This window comes from Callithrix jacchus, chromosome 11, assembly GCF_049354715.1.
Source record: "Callithrix jacchus isolate 240 chromosome 11, calJac240_pri, whole genome shotgun sequence".
NCBI classification, from domain to species: Eukaryota; Metazoa; Chordata; class Mammalia; order Primates; family Cebidae; genus Callithrix; species Callithrix jacchus.
The window spans coordinates 47,644,278-47,656,434 of record NC_133512.1 but is presented as its reverse complement, the minus strand read 5'-3'; the positions used below and the strand labels follow the sequence as shown (position 1 = coordinate 47,656,434).

General features: G+C 39.2%; 1 protein-coding gene across 2 annotated transcripts in view; it reads left to right on the top strand.

Annotated features, from left to right (window-relative positions):
- PHF14 (PHD finger protein 14) overlaps positions 1-12,157 on the top strand; it is a 247,910-nt gene that overhangs the window by 8,681 nt on the left and 227,072 nt on the right. For both annotated transcript variants that reach the window (XM_078342675.1, XM_078342677.1), the window contains exons 2-5: positions 6,879-6,985; positions 7,710-7,815; positions 10,124-10,191; positions 11,612-11,773. The gene's annotated coding sequence lies outside the window, so the exon portion shown is untranslated. The remainder of the gene's footprint in view (positions 1-6,878; positions 6,986-7,709; positions 7,816-10,123; positions 10,192-11,611; positions 11,774-12,157) is intronic.

The following is a 12,157-nucleotide window of genomic DNA, read 5'->3' as shown; positions in this document are numbered from 1 at the left end:
AGAAGGTGGACACAAAGGGTTAGGTTGGAGTAAAAGTTTAATAAGTAAAAGAAGAAAGCTCTCTACAGTGGGGGAACCCAAGAGGGTTGCTATTTTTACAGTTGAATTCAAAAGCTTTTAAAAGAAACTCTTCTCTCTGTAGCTGTTTAACTTTTCTTATATGAAAATCTATCTGCACAATTCCTCCTTATCTATATAGTTGTGGGTATGCCTCTAGGCAAGCACAAAGTGCTGTGTCTCTTGTTTGTATAACTGCAGGTTTGTTTTAGGTGAGTGCTCCGCTCCCTGTGCAAGTTCCCATTAGAACCCATGATGGGGGCAGGGCGCGGTGGCTCAAGCCTGTAATCCCAGCACTTTGGGAAACCGAGGCGGGTGGATCATGAGGTTAAGAGATTGAGACCATCCCGGTCAACATGGTGAAACCCCGTCTCTACTAAAAATACAAAAAAAACGTTGGGCATGGTGGCGTGTGCCTGTAATCTCAGCTACTCGGGAGGCTGAGGCAGGAGAATTGCCTGAATCCAGGAGGTGGAGGTTGCGGTGAGCCGAGATCGCGCCATTGCACTCCAACCTCAGTAACAAGAGTGAAACTCTGTCTCAGAAAAAAAAAAAAAAAAAGAACCCATGATGTATATGCCTCAGAAGGGGAGGAAGCTCCTTCTGGGAACCCGCTAATCACACAAAGAACAAAAGGCCACTATGTTGGACTTGTCTGCCCTGCCTGCTTATATTTGCAGGTGCAGTCTGAGTTTGCCTCAGGCTGCTCTATTTTTGCCTGTAACTGTGATTTTTCAGGCAGGCTGCTTCTCCAAGGACCAGGCTTAACTGATTTTTCCTTTTCTTCTCCCTCACTAGGCCAGTGGGACTGTAGACATTTCATTGAGAAGACAGAAACCTGATTTTTTGTTAGACTTGTTTCCCATCTCCTGGCCCCCATGTATTTTACCAACATGTCTACAGTAGTTGTTAATGTCTTTCTTACTAGGTTCTATTAATGTCATAAAGACATACCCGTGACTGGGCAATTTACAAAAGAAAGAGTTTTAATGAACTTACAGTTCCAGATGGCTGGGCAAGCCTCACAATCATGGTAGAAGGCAAGGAGGAGCAAGTCATATCCTACATGGATGGCAGTAGGCAAAGAGAGAGAACTTGTGCAGGGAAACTCCCTCTTATGAAACCATCAGATCTCATGAAACTTACTTACTATCATGAGAACAGCTTAAGAAAGAGCTGCCCCCATGATTCAGTTACCTCCCTCTGGGTCCCTCCCACAACATGTGGGAATTCAGGATGAGATTTGGGTGGAGACACAGCCAAGCCATATCAATGATGTCATCCATGTAACTGGCCAGCATGATTTCCTGTGGAATAAAGAAACAATGAAGGCTCTGCAAGAGAGCCTGATTGGCATAGTGCTGACGCTAGACGGTCAAGGTATGTTACTAATCAACAGCAAGCAAACTACTTTTGATGGACCTTAATGACAGCTATAGATAAAAGTCTTTGCCGGTGAAATTATTAAACACCAGGAGCCAGGGTGTGTGTTGATTTTCTCTAGCAATGAAACCATATCTAGAATTGCAGCTGTAGGCCTGGGCATAGTGGCTCATATCTATAATCCCAGCACTTTGGGTGGAGGCAGGTGGATCACCTGAAGTCAAGAGTTTGAGACCAGCCTGACCAAGATGGTGAAACCGGGTCTCTACTAAAAATACAAAAATTAGCTGGACATGGTGGTGGGTGCCTGTAATCCCAGTTACTCAGGAGGCTGAGGCAGGAAAATTGCTTGAATCTGGGAGGCGGAGATTGCAGTGAGCTGAGATCATGCCGTTGCACTCCAGCCTGGGTGACAGCAAGACATCATTTCAAAATAACAACAACAACAACAAAACAGAATTGCAGCTGCAATGAAAATTGTCACCTGATTAAGCTTACAGTAATTCACTGTCATTCTCCAAGATCTATATTTCTTTTCCACAGCCCCAATAAGAAAGTTAAATGTGGTCAGCCGAAGAATTGCCACCCAGTGTCTTTTATATTAATGATGGCAGCAGCAGTCCTTTCAATCTTCCAGTATTAAAACTTTCTGTCTATACATCAAGACTTTCATAGGTTTACCACAAATTTTGGTTCTAGAAACTCCACAATCAATTAGCCAATGCCATACATTTTGCAGCTACTATTCTTATTACTGCTTTGGTTCTGTTGCCTAATACAATAACCATGCCTAGCTTGTATTTAATAATTTTTGTGTCACCACGTGGTACCTACCACCATCTGATCTCATCAATGGGAGTGATTCCTCCACTGAATTCAGAGAGCCTAGTCCAGGGCTTCTTTCACAAATCATATTTCTCAAAACTTTGAGTGCCCTCTGGATCCTCACAGGGGAAATATTCAGTGGATGGGCCAGCAATTTTTACATGTCCTGCATGATTAATCCAATTTATCATTCTAGTATTCCTGAGTCTTTTGGTTTGTTTGTTTTTATAGATTGAGAGGGGTACAAGTGCAGTTTTGTTATGTAACAGCAAAGTTGAGGCTTCTAGTGTACCCATCATCCAAATAGTGAACATTGTATTCAATAGGTGATTTTTTAACCTTCATTCCCCCACTCCTTTACCTTCCCATCCTTGAGTCTCCAGAGTCTATTATTTCACTCTCTATGTCCATGTATGCATTTATTTAGCTCCTACTTATTAGAAAAAGCATGTGGTATTTGAGTTTCTGTTTCTGAGTTACTTCACTTAAGATAATGACCTCTAGTTCCATCCATGTTGCTGTAAAACATTAATACATGAGTTCATTATTTTTAGGGCTGAGTAGAATTATATTTTCTTTTCTATAATTCCTATGGCTAAAAGATATAAAGATTCCATGGAGACACACACACACACATATATATTTCACATTTCTTTATCAAAGTATCTTTTGTTGGACACTTAGGTTGATTCCATATCTTTCCTATTATGAATAGTGCTGCAATAAACATGTAAGTGCAGGTATCTTTTTTTTTGAGGTGGCATTTCATTTTTGTCAGGGTGAAGTGGAATAGCATGATCTTAGCTCCATGTAAGCTCCACCTCTGGGGTTCAAGCAATTCTCCTGCCTCAGACTCCCAAGGAGCTGGGATTACAGGCACCTGCCAGCATGCCTGGATAATTTTTGTATTTTTAGTAGAGATGAGGTTTCACTATGTTGGCCAGGTAGGTCTCAAATGCTTAACCTCAGGTGATCTGCCTGCCTTGGCCTCCCAAAGTGCTGGGATCAGTGTACCTTGGCCTCTCATGAGCCACCGCATCCAGCCACAGGTATCATTTTGAGGTAATGATGTATTTTCCTTTGGGTAAATACCCAGTAGTAAGACTACTAGATTGAGTTGTAATTCTATGTTTAGTTCTTTGAGAAATCTCCATACTCTTTTCCATAGAGGTTATACTAATTTATATTCCTTCTAACAGTGTATAAGTGTTCCTTTTTCTCCTCTTTGCCAATGTCTCTTATTTTTTGACTTTCTATTAATAGCCATTCTGGCTGGTATAAGATGATATCTCATTGTGGTTTTAATTCTGATTTCTTTGATGATTAATGGTGTTATTTTTTTCATATAGTTGTTAGCCATTTGTATGTCTTCTTTTGAAAAATGTCTGTTCGTGTTTATTGGCCACTTTTTAATGGTACTATTTGTTTCTTTTGTTGTTGAGTGCCTTGTAGATTCTAAGTAGTGTTCCTTAGCCTTCTCATAATGTCCTTTCTGTAGCACCAGGAAAGTTTTGGCAGTTCAACTCCCTTAAGTGTAGGCTACCATTTGGCCCAGGTTTTAGTTAATCAACAAATAAACTGTTAGAGTCACTCCGAACCCCCTAGACAAACACACTAAATCTGGACTCTCTGCTAGAGAAGCCATCTTAATAAATTCAGTTTAATCCAGCTTTATATTCCCTCCAACCTGATACCACACTTTTAAGATCCATTCCCATACAGGTTCACCAGTTTTTGTCCCCATAAGTTGGCAAAATCAATTATTTTAGTGTGTACTGATGCTCCTAACTTTGTGTCTCACACATTGGAGTCTACTTTGACCTGAGTCTGATAATAGATTTAGAAGTAATGATTGTCAGAATGAACAGTAGTCCCTTGTAAAGCAACTACCTCAGGGGAGGCTATTATAGTTCTTCAGGCAGGGATAGACTGACAACCTGCCAGAATTTTGAGTTCAAAATTATCACCTTCATCAGAATCTGCTTGTATGTCCCCATCCCAATTTTCAGGGATATCTTAATTTTATTAGGTTGATGCAAAAGTAATGGCCATTTTTGCCCTTTAAAATAAGGTCTACAAGGCTGGGAATTTAATTTGCAATGTTTGAGCCATCCATAGAATTTAATTTTGGTTTGGTTAGATTTTCAGTTTGGTTTTCTATAATATAATTCCTTTGGCTATAAGATATAAATATTTCTTTTAGAAAAGTGTACAAAGATTTCACTTATGGAGCCCTTGAGCCCATTATTTCTTACTTCTGAGTACTGGCAAACACATAAGCAATTCCATCATAGCCTTTTATCCTCTAAAATGTTCTATGACAGCATATAGTTGGTCATTCAATTAAGGGTAAGGAAGACACCACAATAAGGTAAGGGTAATAAAAAATAAAGCTACAGATAAATCCTCATAAAAACTGAGTGGCTGGGCATGGTGGCACTTGCCTGTAGCCTAGTAAACTCAGGAGGCTCAGGTGGAAGGATTGCCTAAGACTAGAAATTCAAATCCAACCTGGGCAACATAGCAAGACCCTATCTTAAAAAAAAAAGTAAGTAAATGAGTCTAACTAACTTATCTTAAAAAAAAAAACAACTAAGGAAGGGATGGTATAATAAAAGGTACAGAATACATTTTTAAAAATTATGATGCATCTAATGACATTTTTATAAAATAACACTTTTATAAGAAAATACACATAAACATAATTGGTCCATGGTGAGGTTAGATAAATTAAATCAATAATGGAAGAAATTGAGAACACTGTCAAATAATAATGTTTCTTAAGAGTATTTGTCAAAATGGTTTTATAAGCAAAGTGCTGTATCTTCAAGGTATAATTTCTATGCTATTAAATCTATTTTAAAACATTGAAAAAGTAACTTTCCAAATTCACCTTACAAAGGTCATAACAAAACTTGACAAGAATAGACAATATATGTTTTTCTACTTTCAACCAGATTAGTTGTAGCAGTTTTATCAAAGAAATACCAGATCCCTCAAAATGTGAGGCCCTATGAAATACTGTGATTTATAATTACTTGATTTGAAAATGCTGCACAGACTTTCACTTTCAGAATTGGCAGACTTGTTTATTCAAATGGTTCAGACCATGTTTTTCTGTTCAAAGACATGGGAAAGTATAATAAGTTGAATAGTGTCCCTCCTATATTTATGAACTCCTAGAACGTCGGAATGTGAACTTATTTGGAGATAGGGTCTTTGCATACATAATTAATCTGGTAAATTCAACTAGATTAGCTTGGGCCCTACATTAAATCACTTGGGATTCTTATAAGAAGAGGAAGGGACACACAGACACAGAGACACATGGAGTGAAGTGAAGGCAGAGGTAGAGACTAGAGTTCTGCTACCACAGCCCAGGAACACCAGAAGCCACTAAGAACTGGAAGTTACAAAAAGGGTTCTCCTCTAGAGCCTTAGGAGGGAATGTGCTCCTGTTCATGCCTTTGTTTCAGATTTTTGACTTCCAGAACTGTGGGAAAATAAATTCCTGCTGTTTTAAGCCACTCGGTTTACAATAATTCTTATAGCAATTTGTCCTAGAAAACAAATGTAGATTTTGGTATCAGAAGTGAGATGCTGCTGTTAACAGATATCTAAAAATGTGTTGGGAGAAATATAAATGTTAATGTGCTTCTGGGAAGGTCTCAGAAATAAATGGACATGTTGTTGGATGCAAATTTGAAAATAGGCTTAGAGTCAAGATAATGACTACCTTTAGGCAAGAGGGGGCTTGACAGGCTTCTTTGGTGTTGGTGTGGATAGTGTTTATAAGGGTATTTGCTTCATGATTATCATTTTTTAAAATTATTATTATTATTATTTTCCCAGAGTTTTGTTCTTGTCACCCAGGATGGAGTAGTGGTGCCATCTCGGCTCACTGCAATCTTTACCTCCCAGGTTCAAGCAATTCTCCTGCCTCAGCCTCCTGAGTAGCTGGGATTACAGGTGCATGCCCTCACACCTGTGTAATTTTTGTGTTTTTAGTAGAGATGGGATTTCATCATGTTAGTCAGGCTGGTCTTAAACTCCTGACCTCAGGTAATCCACCCATCTCAGCCTCCCAAAGTGTTGGGCTTACAAGCTTGAGCCACTGTGCTCAGCTGATGATGATTATTTGATCTGTACATTTACTTGTTTTTCATTTTTTTCTCTGTTATATTTTCCAATAAATTTTTAAAACTGTGTCGTGTAGGTTTAGAACAATGTTAATGACTTTGCTTATGAGTTGTCACTTAGAGATCTGATTGATTTAAAAGAGCCGAAGGTATTACTATGCATTTTTGTTTGTTTGAAAGCTTCACCACCTTTTGAGTTGATGGCATGAAACCTCCTGTTCCTAACTAAACTTATTTGTCTGTCTAACATATAATATTGTATGCTTTATGACGTTGCTCTACTGATGCTGTCTTTGCCCATCTGTTTTGCTTTCTTGGGACTTGCCCCTGTGAAAAATAGCTCCTAAACCTGCCATTCATATGCACTGAAACATGAGTAAATACCTCAGCTTGTCTAAAAGAGCTGTCTAATAAACAGCTATTGTGACAAACTTTGAAGTACTCACTTCCCACTTTTGTTTTTCCTCGATGCAGAACAAATACTGATGCCATCTGACAGCATTGTGTTCATTTAAAAACAAGTTATATTACAACATGGATGATACATGGAAACATTATGCTAAGTGAAAGAAACCAGACATGTAAGACCACAAATTTTTTATTTCATTTATATGAAATGCCTAGAATAGGCAAATTCCTCGAGACAGAAAATAGATTGGTGATTACCAAGATCTACGTGTAGGGGAAATGAGGAGTAACTGCTAATGGATATGGGGTTTCTTTTGAGGTTGATTCAAGTGTTCTGGAATTAGATAGTGGTGATGGCTGTACAACTTTTTTTATATACGAAAAACCACTGAATTGTATACCACAAATGGGTAAATTTTATGATATGTGAATTATATCTCCATAAAGCTATTATGAAAATTCAGCCGTGAGCCAAGCATCTTAAAAAATAAGCCAATCTTGTTATATCTATAGAGATGACTTACTGGCTAGGGCACAAAGGTTGAATGAAAATTTAGTTTTCATGGTACTCTTTTATGCATTTAAAATTTTTATACCATGGGTACATATTATCTATAAAAATTAATTAAAACATTTTTCAATATTATCCATTTGTTAAATATATGGAAAATTTTTACTCATATAATACCAAAGTCAATCCATGTTACCTAAATATTGAAGAAAATTCTGTAGTCAGTATTTTTTTTTTCTTTTTCCATCTTTTTTTTTTTTTTTTTGCACTGGGTGTGAAAAGCAAATGAGAGGAGAAACTTGCAAATGGGGATAAAGGATGCCTAATGGTTCAGAGCGCTCCCTCCTGCCAATGATGTTGCAGCTGCATTTTTTTTTTTTTTTTAGGTGAGGAACTAGGATGTTGAAAAGTTAAAAAGGGAGAGAAGAAGAGGAAGAAAGAGGAAGAAAAAGAGGGAGAGAGAACAGGAATATTGCTTCATTCTAAAAATGGGTATTAATAATGGCTGATCAATATTTTGTGTATTTAAAATGGAGAACTCTATAAATATTTATTGAGTTTACTTGTTCCGGATCTGAGTTGAAGTCCTGGATATCCTTATTAATTTTCTGTCTTGTCGAGTCTAAATCTCGTTATGGGTCTTATGTATCTGGGTATTAAGATTTCTTATTGTTGCACTGATCCTTTTACCACTGTATCTTTGTCGCTTTGAAATCTATTTTATCAAATGTGAGAATTGCAACTCCTGCTTTTTGTTTATTTATTTATTTTTGCTCTCCATTTGGTTGGTAAATTTTTCTCCAACCCTTTGTTTTGAGTCTTTGTGTATCTTTGAATATACCGTTAGGTTTTGGCTGTATCTTTTGATTGGGGGATTTAGTTGATTTAAATTGAGGGTACTGCCATTTGATGTTAACTGGCTATTTTATCCATTCGTTGATGTACATTCTTCTTTATGTTGATGCTCTTTACTTTTTGAGAGAGATCCAAGATGGCTGATCACTAACAGCTCAGGATTGTAGCTCCCAGTGAAAGCTCAGAGAACGAGAAGACGCCACACTTTCAGATGAACTTTCGTCACTCACGGACCAGCAGATTTCTAGTGGAGGAGCCCCACAGGTCGCCAGCGTGACTCCTGTGGCCAGCGCGGCAGCTCTTCATGCAGAGTAAATGGGACTGGTTCCCTTACTGACCGGTGTTGGAGCTCCGGGAAGGCAGAACCGCTTGTTGCGGACTCAAGAAGGAATCCAGACCAGAGATTCCCGGGCAGAAGAGCACCATCAGTCTTATCGCTGCTATTTTGGCCGGCGCAGTGGGTTGCTTGAATCCCAGCACTGGGAATCAATAAATTGGACGTCGACTCAGAAACCTAATTAGAAAGATGGTAATTGTAAAGACGACAGATGGATAAATTTATACTAAAGGGAAAAAACCAGCCTAAGAAGGCCGAGCATACCCAAAATCAGAACCCCTCTCCCTCTACAGGGGATTGCAGTTCCTCATCAGCAATGGAACAAGCCCTGATGGAAAAGGACTGTGTTTCATTATCTGAAGTAGGCTTCAGAAGGTGGATGATAAGAAACTTCTGGGAATTAAAAGAACTTGTTCTAACCCAATGTAAAGAAACTAAGAACTTTGAAAAAAGGTTTGAAGAAATGCTGAAAAGAATAGACAATATAGAGAGGAATATAAATGAACTAAAGGAGTTGAAAAATACAACACAAGAACTTAGTGAAATATGTGCAAGTTTAAATAGCAGAATGGATCAAGCAGAAGAAAGGATATCAGAGGTCGAAGACCAACTTAATGAAATAAAACGACAAGACAAGAATAGAGAAAAAAGGATGAAAAGGAATGAGCAAAGTCTCCAAGAAATATGGGACTGTGTGAAAAGACCCAATCTATGTTTGATTGGTGTACCTGAATGTGATGGAGAGAATGAATCCAAGCTGGAAAATACTTTTCAGGATATTATCGAGGAAAATTTTCCCAATCTAGCAAAGCAGGACACTATTCAACCCCAGGTAATACAGAGAACACCACAAAGATATTCCTCAAGAAGAGCAACCCCAAGGCACATAATCATTAGATTCACCAGGATCGAAACGAAGGAGAAAATACTAAGGGCAGCCAGAGAGAAAGGCCAGGTTACCCATAAAAGGAAGCCTAATTAGACTTACAGCAGATCTCTCAGCAGAAACCCTACAAGCCAGAAGAGAGTAGGAATTATCAATGATTCTTTATTAGAAATTATTATTATTCTAATAATAATTCTTTATTAGAAAATATTGAAATGATTTTAGAAGCTGCCAGGCATCCAGAGTTGCAGTTGAGAATTCTGATTCCTATTCCTTTGTAAATATCCTGATTTTTCTTTCTGGGAGTATTTTGGATATTCTTAAAGTTCAGAAATTTCAGCACAATGTTTTCTTTTTTTTTTGAGATGGAGTTTTGCTCTTGTTACCCAGGCTGGTTTTCTTATTTTATCGATATTGTTTTCTCTTGGGTATCTCTGAAAATATTATCTACAGCAAGATAAAATGAGCCATTCTCCATAACAAAGGATTTATGATCTCTTTAAGTAATCATAGTGACAGCTGTTTGGCTAACTGCTTACTTCCGTAGTTTTGTTTTATTTTCTAGAGACAGGGTCTCATTTTGTCATCCAGTACGGAGTTAAGTGGTACCATTGTAGCTTACTGCAGCATCAAACTCCTGGGCTCAAGTCATCTTCTCACCTCAGCCTCCTGAGATTTCAGGTAACATGCCTGAAATTAAAATTTTTTTTTTTTTTTGGTAGACACAGGTTCTTGCTATGTTGCCCAGGATTGCTGCCATACTTTTGGATTGCCAGGTTAACTCTGCAAGGTAAGAAGGAATTCTTCCGGATAATGCAGGAGTCTTTTTAAAATGTATATCAGTCAAAGTACAGTGTAGTAGAAACAAAAATCACTGTTTTTGAACAGAAAAAAATTTAGTAGATGGAGTTAGATATAAACTCAATAGAAGGCCTGGAGAAGTTAGGAAGCTGCTTCCTGAATTTTGGCTCTAAGGCTTCACAACTGTATTTGCAATCCAGATGTCAGGAAGCTGATACCGTTATTGTTTTTGTGGCTGCCCATACCATCACCAGCTAACAGCCACAACACTCATATATAGACACTGAAAAAAGTTAACTGGTCACTCCATATTGGAACTCAGGCCTATTGGAGTTTGTTTGTCCACATCTACAACTGCAGCAAGTTTGCTATTACCTCCCTTCTACTCTCTCAATGTCACAGGTTCCATTTGTATTACCTCACCAGCTGGAATCCTCTATGGCCAGCAGCAAGGCAACTTTGCTTTAGTTTTGCTTATGCCTGCTGGGCTTACTCTGCCCATTTGGCCTGGCAGACTGCACTCAGCTTGTGCTACTGGCTCAGATCCCATGCCCATCAAGGGTGAGCCAGGCACAGAGTTGTGAGAGGTATGTGAGGGAGTAAGTGCAGGGTCTGGCCACTGCACACAGCCAGGCATACCAACTGCAGCATGTGGGGCAGGCAGCTCCAGGTGCAGGTACAGGCGCCAGCTCTGTGTTAGGTTGTAGATGGACCAGGCATACTGCAAGTGGCTTCTGCTGTAGGCACCAGCATCTGGGCATGGGGAATGCAATGGTGCTCCAAAACTCAGAGATGCCAGTAATCCCAGAGGCCCAAGGAGTTGGGAGGGAACGTTAAGATCTCTCATTCCCATCATCCACGGCATGGTGAGTCAGCCAGGAAAGTGTTACCGCCATTCGGTGAGTTCCGAATTCTTGTCTCACATCCAGGTAGAATGAGGTTATGTGGACAACTGGAGGGTAAGCAAAGCAGAGAAGAGCTTTATGGAGAGACAGAACAGCTCTTAGTGAAAAGCAGACCTACAATGGGTAACTCTCATCCTTAGGCAGATAGTTCTGAGATCTGGCTGAGTCTGGGGTTTTTATGGGCTCAGAATGTAGAAAAAGCATGCTGATGGGTCTATGGTTGGGCCCAGAATAAAGCACCATCTGATTGTCTGAAAGGCATCAAGGATGTTCTCACTCCTAGTCATGGACTCTACCAGGAACGGGCAGCCCGGCCTCCAGGCTTCAGGCCATCCCTGGCTTGAAGGTTGGGCCTCCCTGGGGGCCCACCCTTTCCCACCTGGGAACTTGTCTGCCTCCTGCCACCATCAAAACCTTGAAATCCCATCATATTGGTGGAAGCTAAATCATATCTATATTCCTAGTTTTAAGTGAGACTGAGAAGTGTACTTTTTATTCTAACAGGATCTGTAATACAGAGGAAGAGGTGAGAATGAAAGTCACCTGCTATTGGACAATATCCAGCCCAACTTTATGCTTTGTCTACTCAGCAGCCATATCTACCCTTCTACACATAAACCTCCCCACAACAACAATAGCAACAAAACCGCTACCACCAAATATAAGGTAACTCTTCCTAATATAAATAATAACATCATCTCCTTCTAGATCAGAATTTGTCCTTGCCTCTTGGAACATACTGGGCTCTGATTTCATTAGTAGGGATGTAGTGAGGGGATGCAATAGAGATGGACATGAGGAGAATTAGCATCCCTTTGCAAAGTAATGAACTCAGGTGAGTCCATTCATTACAGTGTCTTCAACAAGGCAGGTAGCTTCATCAAGACAGAAGGATCTAATTCTGCTGAAAAAACGAGGCTCTGAGATTCTGAGGCTTGATTTTTAATTCTTAAGGTACCATTCTATACCAGTAAATATCCTAAACTCTTATAAAGCTGCCTAAAATCTGCCACTTGTGTATTCTGATTTATCAGTTATTAATTCAAGTAA